Source organism: Hypanus sabinus, chromosome 31, assembly GCF_030144855.1.
Source record: "Hypanus sabinus isolate sHypSab1 chromosome 31, sHypSab1.hap1, whole genome shotgun sequence".
NCBI classification, from domain to species: domain Eukaryota; kingdom Metazoa; phylum Chordata; class Chondrichthyes; order Myliobatiformes; family Dasyatidae; genus Hypanus; species Hypanus sabinus.
Window position 1 is genome coordinate 31,171,121 of NC_082736.1, and position 22,053 is coordinate 31,193,173.

A 22,053-nucleotide genomic window follows, 5' to 3' on the forward strand; every position below is an offset into this window, starting at 1 on the left:
CTATAATGGGGGAGTCTAGGACCAGAGGACACAGATAGAGTGGATGTTGAGAGGATGTTTCCTATAGTGGGGGATTCTGGGACCAGAGGACACAGATAGAGTGGATGTGGAGAGGATGTTTCCTATAGTCGTGGAGTCTAGGACCAGAGGACACAGATAGAGTGGACGTGGAGAGAATGTTTCCTATAGTGGGGGAGCCTAGGACCAGAGGACACAGATAGAGTGGATGTGGAGAGGATGTTTCCTATAGTGGGGAGTATAGGACCAGAGCACCCAGATAGAGTGGATGTGTAGAGAATGTTTCCTATAGTGGGGGAGTCTGGGACCAGAGGACACAGATAGAGTGGATGTGGAGAGGATGTTTTCTATAGTGGGGAGTCTAGGACCAGAGGGCACAGATTGTGTGGATGTGGAGAGAATGTTTCCTATAGTGGGGGAGCCTAGGACTTGAGGACACAGATAGAGTGGATGTGGAGAGGATGTTTCCTGTAGTGGGGGAGTCTAGGATCAGAGGACACTGCTAGAGTGGATGTGGAGATGATGTTTCTTGTAGTGGCGGAGTCTAGGACCTGTGGACACAGATAGAGTGGATGTGGAGAGGATGTTTCTTATAGTGGGGGAGCCTAGGACCAGAGGACACAGAGTGGATGTGGAGAGGATGTTTCCTATAGTGGCGGAGTCTAGGACCAGAGCACACAGATAGAGAGGATTTGGAGAGAATGTTTCCTATACTGGGGGAGTCTGGGACCAGAGGACACAGATAGAGTGGATGTGAAGAGGTTGTTTCCTATACTGGGGGAGTCTAGGACCAGAGGACACAGATAGAGTGGACGTGGAGAGGATGTTTCCTGTAGTGGGGGAGTCTAGGACCAGAGGGCACAGACAGAGTGGATGTGGAGAGGATGTTTCCTATATTGAGGGAGCCTAGGACCAGAGGACACAGATAGAGTTGACGTGGAGAGGATGTTTCCTATAATGGGAGAGTCTAGGACCAGAGGACACAGATAGAGTGGATGTTGAGAGGATGTTTCCTATAGTGGGGAGTATAGGACCAGAGGACCCAGATAGAGTGGATGTGTAGAGAATGTTTCCTATAGTGGGGGAGTCTGGGACCAGAGGACACAGATAGAGTGGATGTGGAGAGGATGTTTCCTATACTGGGGGAGCCTAGGACCAGAGGACACAGATAGAGTGGATGTGGAGAGGATGTTTTATATAGTGGGGAGTCTAGGACAAGAGGGCACAGATTGTGTGGATGTGGAGAGAATGTTTCCTATAGTGGGGGAGCCTAGGACTTGAGGACACAGATAGAGTGGATGTGGAGAGGATGTTTCCTGTAGTGGGGGAGTCTAGGATCAGAGGACACTGATAGAGTGGATGTGGAGAGGATGTTTCTTGTAGTGGCGGAGTCTAGGACCTGTGGACACAGATAGAGTGGATGTGGAGAGGATGTTTCCTATAGTGGCGGAGTCTAGGACCAGAGCACACAGATAGAGAGGATGTGGAGAGAATGTTTCCTATAGTGGGGGAGTCTAGGACCAGAGGACACAGATTGAGTGGACGTGGAGAGGTTGTTTCCTATACTGGGGGAGTCTGGGACCAGAGGACACAGATAGAGTGGATGTGAAGAGGTTGTTTCCTATACTGGGGGAGTCTAGGACCAGAGGACACAGATAGAGTGGACGTGGAGAGGATGTTTCCTGTAGTGGGGGAGTCTAGGACCAGAGGGCACAGACAGAGTGGATGTGGAGAGGATGTTTCCTATATTGAGGGAGCCTAGGACCAGAGGACACAGATAGAGTCGATGTGGAGAGGATGTTTCCTATAGTGCGGGTGTCTAGGACCAGAGGACACAGATAGAGTGGATGTGGAGAGGATGTTTCCTAAAGTGGGGGAGCCTAGGACCAGAGGACACAGATAGAGTAGATGTGGAGAGGATGTTTCCTATAGTGGGGAGAGTCTAGGACCAGAAGACACAGATAGAGTGGACGTGGAGAGGATGATTCCTGTAGTGGGGGAGTCTAGGACCAGGGGGCACAGATAGAGTGGACGTGGAGAGGATGTTTCCTATAGTGGGGGAGTCTAGGACCAGAGGACACAGATAGAGTGGATGTTGAGAGGATGTTTCCTATAGTGGGGGATTCTGAGACCAGAGGACACAGATAGAGTGGATGTGGAGAGGATGTTTCCTATAGTGGTGGAGTCTAGGACCAGAGGACACAGATTGAGTGGATGTGGAGAGGATGTTTCCTGTAGTGGGGGAGTCTAGGATCAGAGGACACTGATAGAGTGGATGTGGAGAGGATGTTTCTTGTAGTGGCGAAGTCTAGGACCTGTGGACACAGATAGAGTGGATATGGAGAGGATGTTTCCTATAGTGGGGGAGCCTAGGACCAGAGGACACAGAGTGGATGTGGAGAGGATGTTTCCTATAGTGGCGGAGTCTAGGACCAGAGCACACAGATAGAGAGGATGTGGAGAGAATGTTTCCTATAGTGGGGGAGTCTAGGACCAGAGGGCACACACAGAGTGGATGTGGAGAGGATGTTTCCTATATTGAGGGAGCCTAGGACCAGAGGACACAGATTGAGTCGATGTGGAGAGGATGTTTCCTATAGTGCGGGAGTCTAGGACCAGAGGACACAGATAGAGTGGATGTGGAGAGGATGTTTCCTATAGTGGGGAGTATAGGACCAGAGGACCCAGATAGAGTGGATGTGGAGAGGATGTTTTCTATAGTGGGGAGTCTAGGACCAGAGTGCACAGATTGTGTGGATGTGGAGAGAATGTTTCCTATAGTGGGGGAGTCTAGGATCAGAGGACAGAGATAGAGTGGATGTGGAGAGGATGTTTCCTGTAGTGGGGGAGTCTAGGATCAGAGGACACTGATAGACTGGATGTGGAGAGGATGTTTCTTGTAGTGGCGGAGTCTAGGACCTGTGGACACAGATAGAGTGGATGTGGAGAGGATGTTTCCTATAGTGGGGGAGCCTAGGACCAGAGGACACAGAGTGGATGTGGAGAGGATGTTTCCTATAGTGGCGGAGTCTGGGACCAGAGGACACAGATAGAGTGGATGTGAAGAGTTTGTTTCCTATACTGGGGGAGTCTAGGACCAGAGGACACAGATAGAGTGGACGTGGAGAGGATGTTTCCTGTAGTGGGGGAGTCTAGGACCAGAGGGCACAGACAGAGTGGATGTGGAGAGGATGTTTCCTATATTGAGGGAGCCTAGGACCAGAGGACACAGATAGAGTCGATGTGGAGAGGATGTTTCCTATAGTGGGGGAGCCTAGGACCAGAGGACACAGATAGAGTAGATGTGGAGAGGATGTTTCCTATAGTGGGGAGAGTCTAGGACCAGAGGACACAGATAGAGTGGACGTGGAGAGGATGATTCCTGTAGTAAGGGAGTCTAGGACCAGGGGGCACAGATAGAGTGGACGTGGAGAGGATGTTTCCTATAGTGGGGGAGTCTAGGACCAGAGGACACAGATAGAGTGGATGTTGAGAGGATGTTTCCTATAGTGGGGGATTCTGGGACCAGAGGACACAGATAGAGTGGATGTGGAGAGGATGTTTCCTATAGTGGTGGAGTCTAGGACCAGAGGACACAGATTGAGTGGATGTGGAGAGGATGTTTCCTGTAGTGGGGGAGTCTAGGATCAGAGGACACTGATAGAGTGGATGTGGAGAGGATGTTTCTTGTAGTGGCGAAGTCTAGGACCTGTGGACACAGATAGAGTGGATGTGGAGAGGATGTTTCCTATAGTGGGGGAGCCTAGGACCAGAGGACACAGAGTGGATGTGGAGAGGATGTTTCCTATAGTGGCGGAGTCTAGGACCAGAGCACACAGATAGAGAGGATGTGGAGAGAATGTTTCCTATAGTGGGGGAGTCTAGGACCAGAGGGCACACACAGAGTGGATGTGGAGAGGATGTTTCCTATATTGAGGGAGCCTAGGACCAGAGGACACAGATTGAGTCGATGTGGAGAGGATGTTTCCTATAGTGCGGGAGTCTAGGACCAGAGGACACAGATAGAGTGGATGTGGAGAGGATGTTTCCTATAGTGGGGAGTATAGGACCAGAGGACCCAGATAGAGTGGATGTGGAGAGGATGTTTTCTATAGTGGGGAGTCTAGGACCAGAGTGCACAGATTGTGTGGATGTGGAGAGAATGTTTCCTATAGTGGGGGAGTCTAGGATCAGAGGACAGAGATAGAGTGGATGTGGAGAGGATGTTTCCTGTAGTGGGGGAGTCTAGGATCAGAGGACACTGATAGAGTGGATGTGGAGAGGATGTTTCTTGTAGTGGCGGAGTCTAGGACCTGTGGACACAGATAGAGTGGATGTGGAGAGGATGTTTCCTATAGTGGGGGAGCCTAGGACCAGAGGACACAGAGTGGATGTGGAGAGGATGTTTCCTATAGTGGCGGAGTCTGGGACCAGAGGACACAGATAGAGTGGATGTGAAGAGTTTGTTTCCTATACTGGGGGAGTCTAGGACCAGAGGACACAGATAGAGTGGACGTGGAGAGGATGTTTCCTGTAGTGGGGGAGTCTAGGACCAGAGGGCACAGACAGAGTGGATGTGGAGAGGATGTTTCCTATATTGAGGGAGCCTAGGACCAGAGGACACAGATAGAGTCGATGTGGAGAGGATGTTTCCTATAGTGGGGGAGCCTAGGACCAGAGGACACAGATAGAGTAGATGTGGAGAGGATGTTTCCTATAGTGGGGAGAGTCTAGGAACAGAGGACACAGATAGAGTGGACGTGGAGAGGATGATTCCTGTAGTGGGGGAGTCTAGGACCAGGGGGCACAGATAGAGTGGACGTGGAGAGGATGTTTCCTATAGTGGGGGAGTCTAGGACCAGAGGACACAGATAGAGTGGATGTTGAGAGGATGTTTCCTATAGTGGGGGATTCTGGGACCAGAGGACACAGATAGAGTGGATGTGGAGAGGATGTTTCCTATAGTGGTGGAGTCTAGGACCAGAGGACACAGATTGAGTGGATGTGGAGAGGATGTTTCCTGTAGTGGGGGAGTCTAGGATCAGAGGACACTGATAGAGTGGATGTGGAGAGGATGTTTCTTGTAGTGGCGAAGTCTAGGACCTGTGGACACAGATAGAGTGGATGTGGAGAGGATGTTTCCTATAGTGGGGGAGCCTAGGACCAGAGGACACAGAGTGGATGTGGAGAGGATGTTTCCTATAGTGGCGGAGTCTAGGACCAGAGCACACAGATAGAGAGGATGTGGAGAGAATGTTTCCTATAGTGGGGGAGTCTAGGACCAGAGGGCACACACAGAGTGGATGTGGAGAGGATGTTTCCTATATTGAGGGAGCCTAGGACCAGAGGACACAGATTGAGTCGATGTGGAGAGGATGTTTCCTATAGTGCGGGAGTCTAGGACCAGAGGACACAGATAGAGTGGATGTGGAGAGGATGTTTCCTATAGTGGGGAGTATAGGACCAGAGGACCCAGATAGAGTGGATGTGGAGAGGATGTTTTCTATAGTGGGGAGTCTAGGACCAGAGTGCACAGATTGTGTGGATGTGGAGAGAATGTTTCCTATAGTGGGGGAGTCTAGGATCAGAGGACAGAGATAGAGTGGATGTGGAGAGGATGTTTCCTGTAGTGGGGGAGTCTAGGATCAGAGGACACTGATAGAGTGGATGTGGAGAGGATGTTTCTTGTAGTGGCGGAGTCTAGGACCTGTGGACACAGATAGAGTGGATGTGGAGAGGATGTTTCCTATAGTGGGGGAGCCTAGGACCAGAGGACACAGAGTGGATGTGGAGAGGATGTTTCCTATAGTGGCGGAGTCTGGGACCAGAGGACACAGATAGAGTGGATGTGAAGAGTTTGTTTCCTATACTGGGGGAGTCTAGGACCAGAGGACACAGATAGAGTGGACGTGGAGAGGATGTTTCCTGTAGTGGGGGAGTCTAGGACCAGAGGGCACAGACAGAGTGGATGTGGAGAGGATGTTTCCTATATTGAGGGAGCCTAGGACCAGAGGACACAGATAGAGTTGACGTGGAGAGGATGTTTCCTATAATGGGGGAGTCTAGGACCAGAGGACACAGATAGAGTGGATGTTGAGAGGATGTTTCCTATAGTGGGGAGTATAGGACCAGAGGACCCAGATAGAGTGGATGTGTAGAGAATGTTTCCTATAGTGGGGGAGTCTGGGACCAGAGGACACAGATAGAGTGGATGTGGAGAGGATGTTTCCTATACTGGGGGAGCCTAGGACCAGAGGACACAGATAGAGTGGATGTGGAGAGGATGTTTTATATAGTGGGGAGTCTAGGACCAGAGGGCACAGATTGTGTGGATGTGGAGAGAATGTTTCCTATAGTGGGGGAGCCTAGGACTTGAGGACACAGATAGAGTGGATGTGGAGAGGATGTTTCCTGTAGTGGGGGGGTCTAGGACCAGAGGACACAGATAGAGTGGACGTGGAGAGGATGTTTCCTGTAGTGGGGGAGTCTAGGACCAGAGGGCACAGACAGAGTGGATGTGGAGAGGATGTTTCCTATATTGAGGGAGCCTAGGACCAGAGGACACAGATAGAGTCGATGTGGAGAGGATGTTTCCTATAGTGGGGGAGCCTAGGACCAGAGGACACAGATAGAGTAGATGTGGAGAGGATGTTTCCTATAGTGGGGAGAGTCTAGGACCAGAGGACACAGATAGAGTGGACGTGGAGAGGATGATTCCTGTAGTGGGGGAGTCTAGGACCAGGGGGCACAGATAGAGTGGACGTGGAGAGGATGTTTCCTATAGTGGGGGAGTCTAGGACCAGAGGACACAGATAGAGTGGATGTTGAGAGGATGTTTCCTATAGTGGGGGATTCTGGGACCAGAGGACACAGATAGAGTGGATGTGGAGAGGATGTTTCCTATAGTGGTGGAGTCTAGGACCAGAGGACACAGATTGAGTGGATGTGGAGAGGATGTTTCCTGTAGTGGGGGAGTCTAGGATCAGAGGACACTGATAGAGTGGATGTGGAGAGGATGTTTCTTGTAGTGGCGAAGTCTAGGACCTGTGGACACAGATAGAGTGGATGTGGAGAGGATGTTTCCTATAGTGGGGGAGCCTAGGACCAGAGGACACAGAGTGGATGTGGAGAGGATGTTTCCTATAGTGGCGGAGTCTAGGACCAGAGCACACAGATAGAGAGGATGTGGAGAGAATGTTTCCTATAGTGGGGGAGTCTAGGACCAGAGGGCACACACAGAGTGGATGTGGAGAGGATGTTTCCTATATTGAGGGAGCCTAGGACCAGAGGACACAGATTGAGTCGATGTGGAGAGGATGTTTCCTATAGTGCGGGAGTCTAGGACCAGAGGACACAGATAGAGTGGATGTGGAGAGGATGTTTCCTATAGTGGGGAGTATAGGACCAGAGGACCCAGATAGAGTGGATGTGGAGAGGATGTTTTCTATAGTGGGGAGTCTAGGACCAGAGTGCACAGATTGTGTGGATGTGGAGAGAATGTTTCCTATAGTGGGGGAGTCTAGGATCAGAGGACAGAGATAGAGTGGATGTGGAGAGGATGTTTCCTGTAGTGGGGGAGTCTAGGATCAGAGGACACTGATAGAGTGGATGTGGAGAGGATGTTTCTTGTAGTGGCGGAGTCTAGGACCTGTGGACACAGATAGAGTGGATGTGGAGAGGATGTTTCCTATAGTGGGGGAGCCTAGGACCAGAGGACACAGAGTGGATGTGGAGAGGATGTTTCCTATAGTGGCGGAGTCTGGGACCAGAGGACACAGATAGAGTGGATGTGAAGAGTTTGTTTCCTATACTGGGGGAGTCTAGGACCAGAGGACACAGATAGAGTGGACGTGGAGAGGATGTTTCCTGTAGTGGGGGAGTCTAGGACCAGAGGGCACAGACAGAGTGGATGTGGAGAGGATGTTTCCTATATTGAGGGAGCCTAGGACCAGAGGACACAGATAGAGTTGACGTGGAGAGGATGTTTCCTATAATGGGGGAGTCTAGGACCAGAGGACAGAGATAGAGTGGATGTTGAGAGGATGTTTCCTATAGTGGGGAGTATAGGGCCAGAGGACCCAGATAGAGTGGATGTGTAGAGAATGTTTCCTATAGTGGGGGAGTCTGGGACCAGAGGACACAGATAGAGTGGATGTGGAGAGGATGTTTCCTATACTGGGGGAGCCTAGGACCAGAGGACACAGATAGAGTGGATGTGGAGAGGATGTTTTATATAGTGGGGAGTCTAGGACCAGAGGGCACAGATTGTGTGGATGTGGAGAGAATGTTTCCTATAGTGGGGGAGCCTAGGACTTGAGGACACAGATAGAGTGGATGTGGAGAGGATGTTTCCTGTAGTGGGGGGGTCTAGGATCAGAGGACACTGATAGAGTGGATGTGGAGAATATGTTTCTTGTAGTGGCGGAGTCTAGGACCAGAGGGCACAGACAGAGTGGATGTGGAGAGGATGTTTCCTATATTGAGGGAGCCTAGGACCAGAGGACACAGATTGAGTCGATGTGGAGAGGATGTTTCCTATAGTGCGGGAGCCTAGGACCAGATGACACAGATAGAGTAGATGTGGAGAGGATGTTTCCTATAGTGGGGAGAGTCTAGGACCAGAGGACACAGATAGAGTGGACGTGGAGAGGATGATTCCTGTAGTGGGGGAGTCTAGTACCAGGGGGCACAGATAGAGTGGACGTGGAGAGGATGTTTCCTATAGTGGGGGAGTCTAGGACCAGAGGACACAGATAGAGTGGATGTGGAGAGGATGTTTCCTATAGTGGTGGAGTCTAGGACCAGAGGACACAGATAGAGTGGACGTGGAGAGGATGTTTCCTATAGTGCGGGAGTCTAGGACCAGAGGACACAGATAGAGTCGACGTGGAGAGGATGTTTCCTATAATGGGGGAGTCTAGGACCAGAGGACACAGATAGAGTGGATGTTGAGAGGATGTTTCCTATAGTGAGGGATTCTGGGACCAGAGGACACAGATAGAGTGGACGTGGAGAGGATGTTTCTTGTAGTGGGGGAGTCTAGGACCAGAGGGCACAGACAGAGTGGATGTGGAGAGGATGTTTCCTATAGTGCGGGAGTCTAGGACCAGAGGACACAGATAGAGTCGACGTGGAGAGGTTGTTTCCTATACTGGGGGAGTCTGGGACCAGAGGACACAGATAGAGTGGATGTGAAGAGGTTGTTTCCTATACTGGGGGAGTCTAGGACCAGAGGACACAGATAGAGTGGACGTGGAGAGGATGTTTCCTGTAGTGGGGGAGTCTAGGACCAGAGGGCACAGACAGAGTGGATGTGGAGAGGATGTTTCCTATATTGAGGGAGCCTAGGACCAGAGGACACAGATAGAGTTGACGTGGAGAGGATGTTTCCTATAATGGGGGAGTCTAGGACCAGAGGACACAGATAGAGTGGATGTTGAGAGGATGTTTCCTATAGTGGGGGATTCTGGGACCAGAGGACACAGATAGAGTGGATGTGGAGAGGATGTTTCCTATAGTCGTGGAGTCTAGGACCAGAGGACACAGATAGAGTGGACGTGGAGAGAATGTTTCCTATAGTGGGGGAGCCTAGGACCAGAGGACACAGATAGAGTGGATGTGGAGAGGATGTTTCCTATAGTGGGGAGTATAGGACCAGAGCACCCAGATAGAGTGGATGTGTAGAGAATGTTTCCTATAGTGGGGGAGTCTGGGACCAGAGGACACAGATAGAGTGGATGTGGAGAGGATGTTTCCTATACTGGGGGAGCCTAGGACCAGAGGACACAGATAGAGTGGATGTGGAGAGGATGTTTTCTATAGTGGGGAGTCTAGGACCAGAGGGCACAGATTGTGTGGATGTGGAGAGAATGTTTCCTATAGTGGGGGAGCCTAGGACTTGAGGACACAGATAGAGTGGATGTGGAGAGGATGTTTCCTGTAGTGGGGGAGTCTAGGATCAGAGGACACTGCTAGAGTGGATGTGGAGATGATGTTTCTTGTAGTGGCGGAGTCTAGGACCTGTGGACACAGATAGAGTGGATGTGGAGAGGATGTTTCTTATAGTGGGGGAGCCTAGGACCAGAGGACACAGAGTGGATGTGGAGAGGATGTTTCCTATAGTGGCGGAGTCTAGGACCAGAGCACACAGATAGAGAGGATGTGGAGAGAATGTTTCCTATAGTGGGGGAGTCTAGGACCAGAGGGCACAGATAGAGTGGATGTGGAGAGGATGTTTCCTATAGTGGTGGAGTCTAGGACCAGAGGACACAGATAGAGTGGACGTGGAGAGGATGTTTCCTATAGTGCGGGAGTCTAGGACCAGAGGACACAGATAGAGTCGACGTGGAGAGGATGTTTCCTATAATGGGGGAGTCTAGGACCACAGATAGAGTGGATGTTGAGAGGATGTTTCCTATAGTGGGGGATTCTGGGACCAGAGGACACAGATAGAGTGGACGTGGAGAGGATGTTTCTTGTAGTGGGGGAGTCTAGGACCAGAGGGCACAGACAGAGTGGATGTGGAGAGGATGTTTCCTATAGTGCGGGGGTCTAGGACCAGAGGACACAGATAGAGTCGACCTGGAGAGGATGTTTCCTATAATGGGGGAGTCTAGGACCAGAGGACACAGATAGAGTGGATGTTGAGAGGATGTTTCCTATAGAGGGGGATTCTGGGACCAGAGGACACAGATAGAGTGGATGTGGAGAGGATGTTTCCTATAGTCGTGGAGTCTAGGACCAGAGGACACAGATAGAGTGGACGTGGAGAGAATGTTTCCTATAGTGGGGGAGCCTAGGACCAGAGGACACAGATAGAGTGGATGTGGAGAGGATGTTTCCTATAGTGGGGAGTCTAGGACCAGAGGGCACAGATTGTGTGGATGTGGAGAGGATGTTTCCTATACTGGGGGAGTCTGGGACCAGTGGACACAGATAGAGTGGACGTGGAGAGAATGTTTCCTATAGTGGGGGAGCCTAGGACCAGAGTACACAGATAGAGTGGATGTGGAGAGGATGTTTCCTATAGTGGGGAGTATAGGACCAGAGGACCCAGATAGAGTGGATGTGTAGAGAATGTTTCCTATAGTGGGGGAGTCTGGGACCAGAGGACACAGATAGAGTGGATGTGGAGAGGATGTTTCCTATACTGGGGGAGCCTAGGACCAGAGGACACAGATAGAGTGGATGTGGAGAGGATGTTTTCTATAGTGGGGAGTCTAGGACCAGAGGGCACAGATTGTGTGGATGTGGAGAGAATGTTTCCTATAGTGGGGGAGCCTAGGACTTGAGGACACAGATATATTGGATGTGGAGAGGATGTTTCCTGTAGTGGGGGAGTCTAGGACCTGTGGACACAGATAGAGTGGATGTGGAGAGGATGTTTCCTATAGTCGTGGAGTCTAGGACCAGAGGACACAGATAGAGTGGATGTTGAGAGGATGTTTCCTATAGTGGGGAGTATAGGACCAGAGGACCCAGATAGAGTGGATGTGTAGAGAATGTTTCCTATAGTGGGGGAGTCTGGGACCAGAGGACACAGATAGAGTGGATGTGGAGAGGATGTTTCCTATACTGGGGGAGCCTAGGACCAGAGGACACAGATAGAGTGGATGTGGAGAGGATGTTTTATATAGTGGGGAGTCTAGGAACAGAGGGCACAGATTGTGTGGATGTGGAGAGAATGTTTCCTATAGTGGGGGAGCCTAGGACTTGAGGACACAGATAGAGTGGATGTGGAGAGGATGTTTCCTGTAGTGGGGGGGTCTAGGATCAGAGGACACTGATAGAGTGGATGTGGAGAATATGTTTCTTGTAGTGGCGGAGTCTAGGACCAGAGGGCACAGACAGAGTGGATGTGGAGAGGATGTTTCCTATATTGAGGGAGCCTAGGACCAGAGGACACAGATTGAGTCGATGTGGAGAGGATGTTTCCTATAGTGCGGGAGCCTAGGACCAGATGACACAGATAGAGTAGATGTGGAGAGGATGTTTCCTATAGTGGGGAGAGTCTAGGACCAGAGGACACAGATAGAGTGGACGTGGAGAGGATGATTCCTGTAGTGGGGGAGTCTAGTACCAGGGGGCACAGATAGAGTGGACGTGGAGAGGATGTTTCCTATAGTGGGGGAGTCTAGGACCAGAGGACACAGATAGAGTGGATGTGGAGAGGATGTTTCCTATAGTGGTGGAGTCTAGGACCAGAGGACACAGATAGAGTGGACGTGGAGAGGATGTTTCCTATAGTGCGGGAGTCTAGGACCAGAGGACACAGATAGAGTCGACGTGGAGAGGATGTTTCCTATAATGGGGGAGTCTAGGACCAGAGGACACAGATAGAGTGGATGTTGAGAGGATGTTTCCTATAGTGAGGGATTCTGGGACCAGAGGACACAGATAGAGTGGACGTGGAGAGGATGTTTCTTGTAGTGGGGGAGTCTAGGACCAGAGGGCACAGACAGAGTGGATGTGGAGAGGATGTTTCCTATAGTGCGGGAGTCTAGGACCAGAGGACACAGATAGAGTCGACGTGGAGAGGTTGTTTCCTATACTGGGGGAGTCTGGGACCAGAGGACACAGATAGAGTGGATGTGAAGAGGTTGTTTCCTATACTGGGGGAGTCTAGGACCAGAGGACACAGATAGAGTGGACGTGGAGAGGATGTTTCCTGTAGTGGGGGAGTCTAGGACCAGAGGGCACAGACAGAGTGGATGTGGAGAGGATGTTTCCTATATTGAGGGAGCCTAGGACCAGAGGACACAGATAGAGTTGACGTGGAGAGGATGTTTCCTATAATGGGGGAGTCTAGGACCAGAGGACACAGATAGAGTGGATGTTGAGAGGATGTTTCCTATAGTGGGGGATTCTGGGACCAGAGGACACAGATAGAGTGGATGTGGAGAGGATGTTTCCTATAGTCGTGGAGTCTAGGACCAGAGGACACAGATAGAGTGGACGTGGAGAGGATGTTTCCTATAGTGGGGAGTATAGGACCAGAGCACCCAGATAGAGTGGATGTGTAGAGAATGTTTCCTATAGTGGGGGAGTCTGGGACCAGAGGACACAGATAGAGTGGATGTGGAGAGGATGTTTCCTATACTGGGGGAGCCTAGGACCAGAGGACACAGATAGAGTGGATGTGGAGAGGATGTTTTCTATAGTGGGGAGTCTAGGACCAGAGGGCACAGATTGTGTGGATGTGGAGAGAATGTTTCCTATAGTGGGGGAGCCTAGGACTTGAGGACACAGATAGAGTGGATGTGGAGAGGATGTTTCCTGTAGTGGGGGAGTCTAGGATCAGAGGACACTGCTAGAGTGGATGTGGAGATGATGTTTCTTGTAGTGGCGGAGTCTAGGACCTGTGGACACAGATAGAGTGGATGTGGAGAGGATGTTTCTTATAGTGGGGGAGCCTAGGACCAGAGGACACAGAGTGGATGTGGAGAGGATGTTTCCTATAGTGGCGGAGTCTAGGACCAGAGCACACAGATAGAGAGGATGTGGAGAGAATGTTTCCTATAGTGGGGGAGTCTAGGACCAGAGGGCACAGATAGAGTGGATGTGGAGAGGATGTTTCCTATAGTGGTGGAGTCTAGGACCAGAGGACACAGATAGAGTGGACGTGGAGAGGATGTTTCCTATAGTGCGGGAGTCTAGGACCAGAGGACACAGATAGAGTCGACGTGGAGAGGATGTTTCCTATAATGGGGGAGTCTAGGACCACAGATAGAGTGGATGTTGAGAGGATGTTTCCTATAGTGGGGGATTCTGGGACCAGAGGACACAGATAGAGTGGACGTGGAGAGGATGTTTCTTGTAGTGGGGGAGTCTAGGACCAGAGGGCACAGACAGAGTGGATGTGGAGAGGATGTTTCCTATAGTGCGGGGGTCTAGGACCAGAGGACACAGATAGAGTCGACCTGGAGAGGATGTTTCCTATAATGGGGGAGTCTAGGACCAGAGGACACAGATAGAGTGGATGTTGAGAGGATGTTTCCTATAGAGGGGGATTCTGGGACCAGAGGACACAGATAGAGTGGATGTGGAGAGGATGTTTCCTATAGTCGTGGAGTCTAGGACCAGAGGACACAGATAGAGTGGACGTGGAGAGAATGTTTCCTATAGTGGGGGAGCCTAGGACCAGAGGACACAGATAGAGTGGATGTGGAGAGGATGTTTCCTATAGTGGGGAGTCTAGGACCAGAGGGCACAGATTGTGTGGATGTGGAGAGGATGTTTCCTATACTGGGGGAGTCTGGGACCAGTGGACACAGATAGAGTGGACGTGGAGAGAATGTTTCCTATAGTGGGGGAGCCTAGGACCAGAGTACACAGATAGAGTGGATGTGGAGAGGATGTTTCCTATAGTGGGGAGTATAGGACCAGAGGACCCAGATAGAGTGGATGTGTAGAGAATGTTTCCTATAGTGGGGGAGTCTGGGACCAGAGGACACAGATAGAGTGGATGTGGAGAGGATGTTTCCTATACTGGGGGAGCCTAGGACCAGAGGACACAGATAGAGTGGGTGTGGAGAGGATGTTTTCTATAGTGGGGAGTCTAGGACCAGAGGGCACAGATTGTGTGGATGTGGAGAGAATGTTTCCTATAGTGGGGGAGCCTAGGACTTGAGGACACAGATATATTGGATGTGGAGAGGATGTTTCCTGTAGTGGGGGAGTCTAGGACCTGTGGACACAGATAGAGTGGATGTGGAGAGGATGTTTCCTATAGTCGTGGAGTCTAGGACCAGAGGACACAGATAGAGTGGATGTTGAGAGGATGTTTCCTATAGTGGGGAGTATAGGACCAGAGGACCCAGATAGAGTGGATGTGTAGAGAATGTTTCCTATAGTGGGGGAGTCTGGGACCAGAGGACACAGATAGAGTGGATGTGGAGAGGATGTTTCCTATACTGGGGGAGCCTAGGACCAGAGGACACAGATAGAGTGGATGTGGAGAGGATGTTTTATATAGTGGGGAGTCTAGGAACAGAGGGCACAGATTGTGTGGATGTGGAGAGAATGTTTCCTATAGTGGGGGAGCCTAGGACTTGAGGACACAGATAGAGTGGATGTGGAGAGGATGTTTCCTGTAGTGGGGGGGTCTAGGATCAGAGGACACTGATAGAGTGGATGTGGAGAATATGTTTCTTGTAGTGGCGGAGTCTAGGACCAGAGGGCACAGACAGAGTGGATGTGGAGAGGATGTTTCCTATATTGAGGGAGCCTAGGACCAGAGGACACAGATTGAGTCGATGTGGAGAGGATGTTTCCTATAGTGCGGGAGCCTAGGACCAGATGACACAGATAGAGTAGATGTGGAGAGGATGTTTCCTATAGTGGGGAGAGTCTAGGACTAGAGGACACAGATAGAGTGGACGTGGAGAGGATGATTCCTGTAGTGGGGGAGTCTAGTACCAGGGGGCACAGATAGAGTGGACGTGGAGAGGATGTTTCCTATAGTGGGGGAGTCTAGGACCAGAGGACACAGATAGAGTGGATGTGGAGAGGATGTTTCCTATAGTGGTGGAGTCTAGGACCAGAGGACACAGATAGAGTGGACGTGGAGAGGATGTTTCCTATAGTGCGGGAGTCTAGGACCAGAGGACACAGATAGAGTCGACGTGGAGAGGATGTTTCCTATAATGGGGGAGTCTAGGACCAGAGGACACAGATAGAGTGGATGTTGAGAGGATGTTTCCTATAGTGAGGGATTCTGGGACCAGAGGACACAGATAGAGTGGACGTGGAGAGGATGTTTCTTGTAGTGGGGGAGTCTAGGACCAGAGGGCACAGACAGAGTGGATGTGGAGAGGATGTTTCCTATAGTGCGGGAGTCTAGGACCAGAGGACACAGATAGAGTCGACGTGGAGAGGTTGTTTCCTATACTGGGGGAGTCTGGGACCAGAGGACACAGATAGAGTGGATGTGAAGAGGTTGTTTCCTATACTGGGGGAGTCTAGGACCAGAGGACACAGATAGAGTGGACGTGGAGAGGATGTTTCCTGTAGTGGGGGAGTCTAGGACCAGAGGGCACAGACAGAGTGGATGTGGAGAGGATGTTTCCTATATTGAGGGAGCCTAGGACCAGAGGACACAGATAGAGTTGACGTGGAGAGGATGTTTCCTATAATGGGGGAGTCTAGGACCAGAGGACACAGATAGAGTGGATGTTGAGAGGATGTTTCCTATAGTGGGGGATTCTGGGACCAGAGGACACAGATAGAGTGGATGTGGAGAGGATGTTTCCTATAGTCGTGGAGTCTAGGACCAGAGGACACAGATAGAGTGGACGTGGAGAGAATGTTTCCTATAGTGGGGGAGCCTAGGACCAGAGGACACAGATAGAGTGGATGTGGAGAGGATGTTTCCTATAGTGGGGAGTATAGGACCAGAGCACCCAGATAGAGTGGATGTGTAGAGAATGTTTCCTATAGTGGGGGAGTCTGGGACCAGAGGACACAGATAGAGTGGATGTGGAGAGGATGTTTCCTATACTGGGGGAGCCTAGGACCAGAGGACACAGATAGAGTGGATGTGGAGAGGATGTTTTCTATAGTGGGGAGTCTAGGACCAGAGGGCACAGATTGTGTGGATGTGGAGAGAATGTTTCCTATAGTGGGGGAGCCTAGGACTTGAGGACACAGATAGAGTGGATGTGGAGAGGATGTTTCCTGTAGTGGGGGAGTCTAGGATCAGAGGACACTGCTAGAGTGGATGTGGAGATGATGTTTCTTGTAGTGGCGGAGTCTAGGACCTGTGGACACAGATAGAGTGGATGTGGAGAGGATGTTTCTTATAGTGGGGGAGCCTAGGACCAGAGGACACAGAGTGGATGTGGAGAGGATGTTTCCTATAGTGGCGGAGTCTAGGACCAGAGCACACAGATAGAGAGGATGTGGAGAGAATGTTTCCTATAGTGGGGGAGTCTAGGACCAGAGGGCACAGATAGAGTGGATGTGGAGAGGATGTTTCCTATAGTGGTGGAGTCTAGGACCAGAGGACACAGATAGAGTGGACGTGGAGAGGATGTTTCCTATAGTGCGGGAGTCTAGGACCAGAGGACACAGATAGAGTCGACGTGGAGAGGATGTTTCCTATAATGGGGGAGTCTAGGACCACAGATAGAGTGGATGTTGAGAGGATGTTTCCTATAGTGGGGGATTCTGGGACCAGAGGACACAGATAGAGTGGACGTGGAGAGGATGTTTCTTGTAGTGGGGGAGTCTAGGACCAGAGGGCACAGACAGAGTGGATGTGGAGAGGATGTTTCCTATAGTGCGGGAGTCTAGGACCAGAGGACACAGATAGAGTCGACCTGGAGAGGATGTTTCCTATAATGGGGGAGTCTAGGACCAGAGGACACAGATAGAGTGGATGTTGAGAGGATGTTTCCTATAGAGGGGGATTCTGGGACCAGAGGACACAGATAGAGTGGATGTGGAGAGGATGTTTCCTATAGTCGTGGAGTCTAGGACCAGAGGACACAGATAGAGTGGACGTGGAGAGAATGTTTCCTATAGTGGGGGAGCCTAGGACCAGAGGACACAGATAGAGTGGATGTGGAGAGGATGTTTCCTATAGTGGGGAGTCTAGGACCAGAGGGCACAGATTGTGTGGATGTGGAGAGGATGTTTCCTATACTGGGGGAGTCTGGGACCAGTGGACACAGATAGAGTGGACGTGGAGAGAATGTTTCCTATAGTGGGGGAGCCTAGGACCAGAGTACACAGATAGAGTGGATGTGGAGAGGATGTTTCCTATAGTGGGGAGTATAGGACCAGAGGACCCAGATAGAGTGGATGTGTAGAGAATGTTTCCTATAGTGGGGGAGTCTGGGACCAGAGGACACAGATAGAGTGGATGTGGAGAGGATGTTTCCTATACTGGGGGAGCCTAGGACCAGAGGACACAGATAGAGTGGATGTGGAGAGGATGTTTTCTATAGTGGGGAGTCTAGGACCAGAGGGCACAGATTGTGTGGATGTGGAGAGAATGTTTCCTATAGTGGGGGAGCCTAGGACTTGAGGACACAGATATATTGGATGTGGAGAGGATGTTTCCTGTAGTGGGGGAGTCTAGGACCTGTGGACACAGATAGAGTGGATGTGGAGAGGATGTTTCCTATAGTGGGGAGTCTAGGACCTGAGGACGCAGTGTCAGAATAGAAGAATATCACTTTAGAAAGAGATGAGGAGGAATTTCTTTAGCTGGAGGGTGGTGAATCTGTGAAATTCATTGCCTTAGACAGCTGTGGAGGTCAAGTGACTGGGTGTATTTAAAGCAGAGGTCAATGGGTTCTTGATTAGTCAGGGTGACAAAGGTTACAGTGAGAAGGCAGGAGAATGGGGTTGAGAAGGAAAATAAATGGCAGAGCAGACTTGATGGGCTGAACGGCATAGTCCTGCTCCTTTGTCTTATGCTGGTGGAAATATCAGTAACCCCTCCGGTGACCTGAACCCGTCTCTTTTCAGGGAGTTGGCGGAAATCAACCGGAGACACATCTCCAAAGTCGTCAGTCTGATCAAACGGGTAGGTAAATTATCTGAAACGCCCCTCCCCCTTCCGGGGGTCAGAAACCAACCCCTCTCCGACTTATGAGAGTCCGAAACTGCCCCCTTAATCCCCCTGGGTGTGTCCGAAATCACCACCCCCCACACACACGACCTCATGAGAGTTGAAGCTGCCACCTCACCCCCTTCCCGTTCCTCAGGGTCCAAAACCACCCCCTCTCCAGAGAGCCCACAACCAGCCCCTTAAACCCCCCCCCAATGGTCCAAAGCCACCCCTCTTGGACCTCATGGGAGCCCAAAACTGCATCCTTAAACCCATCCAATGGTCTTAAACCACCGCCTTTAATCTCCCAATGGTCCGAAACTGCCCCCTCTCCATCCTCATGAAAGTCCAGAACAGCCCCCTTAAACCTCCCTCCCCCCAAGGGTCCGAAACCACTCCCTCTCCAATCTCATGGAAGTCCAAAACTGCTCCCTTTAACACACCCCTCTGTGGGTCTGAAACTACCCACTGACCTCATGAGGTCCAAAACTGCCTCTTTAAGACCCCTTCAAGGGTCCGAAATCACCCCTTCTTCGATCTCCCAAGGGCCCGAAACTGCCCCCTTCTGTGTCTGAACCAGTCCCTCCAAGAGACTGAGCCCCCCCCCCTTTGACCCTTCATGAGAGCCCAAAACCACCCTCCTGACACTTGAGTGTCTGGCAGGTTTTGCCCTCCGCCAAGGGGAGGTGTAGTTGAGAGTGTGGTTTTTGAGGGAGGAGGAGCCATTTATTTTCTGTCATGTTGCACCCCGCACCCACAGCTGGAGGACGCCCAGGGGAAGCGACAGGAACAGCTGGAACGGAGGGAGCGAGAGGTGCTGAAACAGATCGACGAGGAGGGGCTGAAGGTAAGGGCGGCCAGGGATGGCTCGCTCGGCGTTTGACGTGTTTCCCTCCCTACGCTGACCGAAAATCTCCTACACACACCTAATCCTGGCCTCCTTGATCCTCCAACCCCTCCCTGCTTCCCCTCCTCCCTCATCTTTCCCCATGTCCCTTGTCCTTCTCTCCCTGCCGTTCCCCTCCCTCCCCCGCTCCCTCCTCTTTCCCTCCCTTCTGTCCCCTCCCCTCCTCTCTTCCTCCCCTCGCTTCTTTACCCACCCTCTCCCTCCTCTTTCCCTCGCTCCCTTACCCACCCTCTCCCTCCTCCCCCTCCCTTCCCTCGCTCCTTTACCCACCCTCCCCTCCTCTCCCTTCCCTTACCCATCCTCCCCTTCACCCTCTCCCTCCTCCCCCTCCCTCCCTCTCCCTCCTCTCCCCCTTCCTTCCCTCACTCCCTTCCCCACCCTCCCACTCCCTTCTCCCCTCTCCCTCCCCTGCACTGCCAACCCCCTCATCCTCCCCTTCCCATTTCCTCCTCTCCACTCCCCCTCCCTGACTCGTCCCTTCCCCGTCCCCTCCCTCCTCCCCACTCCCTCGTCCTCGCCCTCTCCCTCATCCCTCCCTGAAGCTCCCACCGAGTGACCTCTGACCCGTCTGCTCCCTCAGGGACGGAAGCTTCTGGAAGACACTTGCAAGCAGGAGATGGAGAGGCCGCTGCCGCTGGAGGGCGAGGGCCTGGAGTTCCCCAAGGGCCTCCCAAGCGCGGACTGCGCAGACTACGCGGCCCTCGGGGAGGGAGGGGGCGTCAGCTGCCCCCCCCAGTCCGGCGCCGCCTGGATGGTGGGGAATGCCGAACAGGACTTCAACACTGTCTTATGAGGAGTTTTCCCTCACCTCAGCTCCGCCACTACCCCCCCATTCACTGCCAGGACGAGGGGCAAACGGGGTGTGTGTCCCCCAGAGCACCAGGCATTACGTAGCAGTTTCTGGGAGTCTCCCAGCGCGGCGGAGAGTGGGCAACCCCTGGGGAGTGTGCTTGTGGCGGATTTGAGACGGGGGTTTAATCCGTGTATCCGACGGTACTAGTCAAGGTAATCAGGTGGGGGTGGGTGGCTGTGTCTCTGTACGTTAACGGAGTGTCCACTGATGGATTGGGAAGGGCCGATGGACACAAGAGATTCTGCAGACGATGGAAATCTGGAGCAACGCTGGAGGAACTCAGCAGGTCGGGCAGCGTCTATGGAGGGGAATAAATGGTCGACGTTTCGGGCCGAGGCCCTTTGTTGGGACTGGAAAGGGACGGGGGCAGAAGCCAGGGTAAGAGGGAAGGGGGGAGGCGAGAGGAGGACAAGCTGGCAGGTGACAGGTGAGGGGGAAGGTGGGTGGGTGGGGGAGAGGGGGATGAAGTGAGACACTGGGAGGTGATGGGTGAGACCAGGTGAGGGGGAAGGTGGGTGGGTGAGGGAGGGGGGGATGAAGTGAGACACTGTGAGGTGATAGGTGAGACCAGGTGAGGGGGAAGGTGGGTGGGTGGGGGAGAGGGGGGATGAAGTGAGATACTGGGAGGTGATAGGTGAGACCAGGTGAGGGGGAAGGTGGGTGGGTGGGGGAGAGGGGGATGAAGTGAGACACTGGGAGGTGATAGGTGAGGGGGAAGGTGGGTGGGTGGGGGAGAGGGGTGATGAAGTGAGACACTGGGAGGTGATGGGTGAGACCAGGTGAGGGGGAAGGTGGGTGGGTGGGGGAGAGGGGTGATGAAGTGAGACACTGGGAGGTGATGGGTGAGACCAGGTGAGGGGGAAGGTGGGTGGGTGGGGGAGAGGGGGATGAAGTGAGACACTGGGAGGTGATAGGTGAGGGGGAAGGTGGGTGGGTGGGGGAGAGGGGGGATGAAGTGAGACACTGGGAGGTGATAGGTGAGACCAGGTGAGGGGGAGGGTGGGTGGGGGAGAGGGGGGGATGAAGTGAGACACTGGGAGGTGATAGGTGAGACCAGGTGAGGGGGAAGGTGGGTGGGTGGGGGAGAGGGGGGATGAAGTGAGATACTGGGAGGTGATAGGTGAGACCAGGTGAGGGGGAAGGTGGGTAGGTGGGGGAGAGGGGGATGAAGTGAGACACTGGGAGGTGATAGGTGAGACCAGGTGAGGGGGAAGGTGGGTGGGTGGGGGAGAGGGGGGATGAAGTGAGACACTGGGAGGTGATAGGTGAGACCAGGTGAGGGGGAAGGTGGGTGGGTGGGGGAGAGGGGGGATGAAGTGAGACACTGGGAGGTGATAGGTGAGACCAGGTGAGGTGGAAGGTGGGTGGGTGGGGGAGAGTGGGGATGAAGTGAGACACTGGGAGGTGATAGGTGAGACCAGGTGAGGTGGAAGGTGGGTGGGTGGGGGAGAGGGGGGGATGAAGTGAGACACTGGGAGGTGATAGGTGAGACCAGGTGAGGGGGAAGGTGGGTGGGTGGGGGAGAGGGGGGATAAAGTTCAAAGCTGGGTGGAACAGGAAGAAGGAACATGATAGGAAAGGGGGAACAGTCCATTTCATTGCACCTTCTCTTCCCTCTTTTCCCATTGCTCTCAACTTCTCACAAGCCCATTTTGTTCTAGGTCCTCTCCTCCTCCCCTGGTCCACTCTCCTCTCCTCCTTCAAGCCCTTCATCTCCCA

At 52.3% G+C, this 22,053-nt stretch overlaps 1 long non-coding RNA gene across 1 annotated transcript; it reads left to right on the forward strand.

The window, feature by feature from the left end:
* Positions 1–18,234: 18,234 nt before the first annotated feature.
* Positions 18,235–20,713, forward strand: LOC132383670 (uncharacterized). Its single transcript, XR_009508750.1, has 3 exons — positions 18,235–18,550; positions 19,335–19,421; positions 20,062–20,713. It is a non-coding gene; the product is annotated as an uncharacterized LOC132383670 (long non-coding RNA).
* The last annotated feature ends 1,340 nt before the right edge of the window (positions 20,714–22,053 follow it).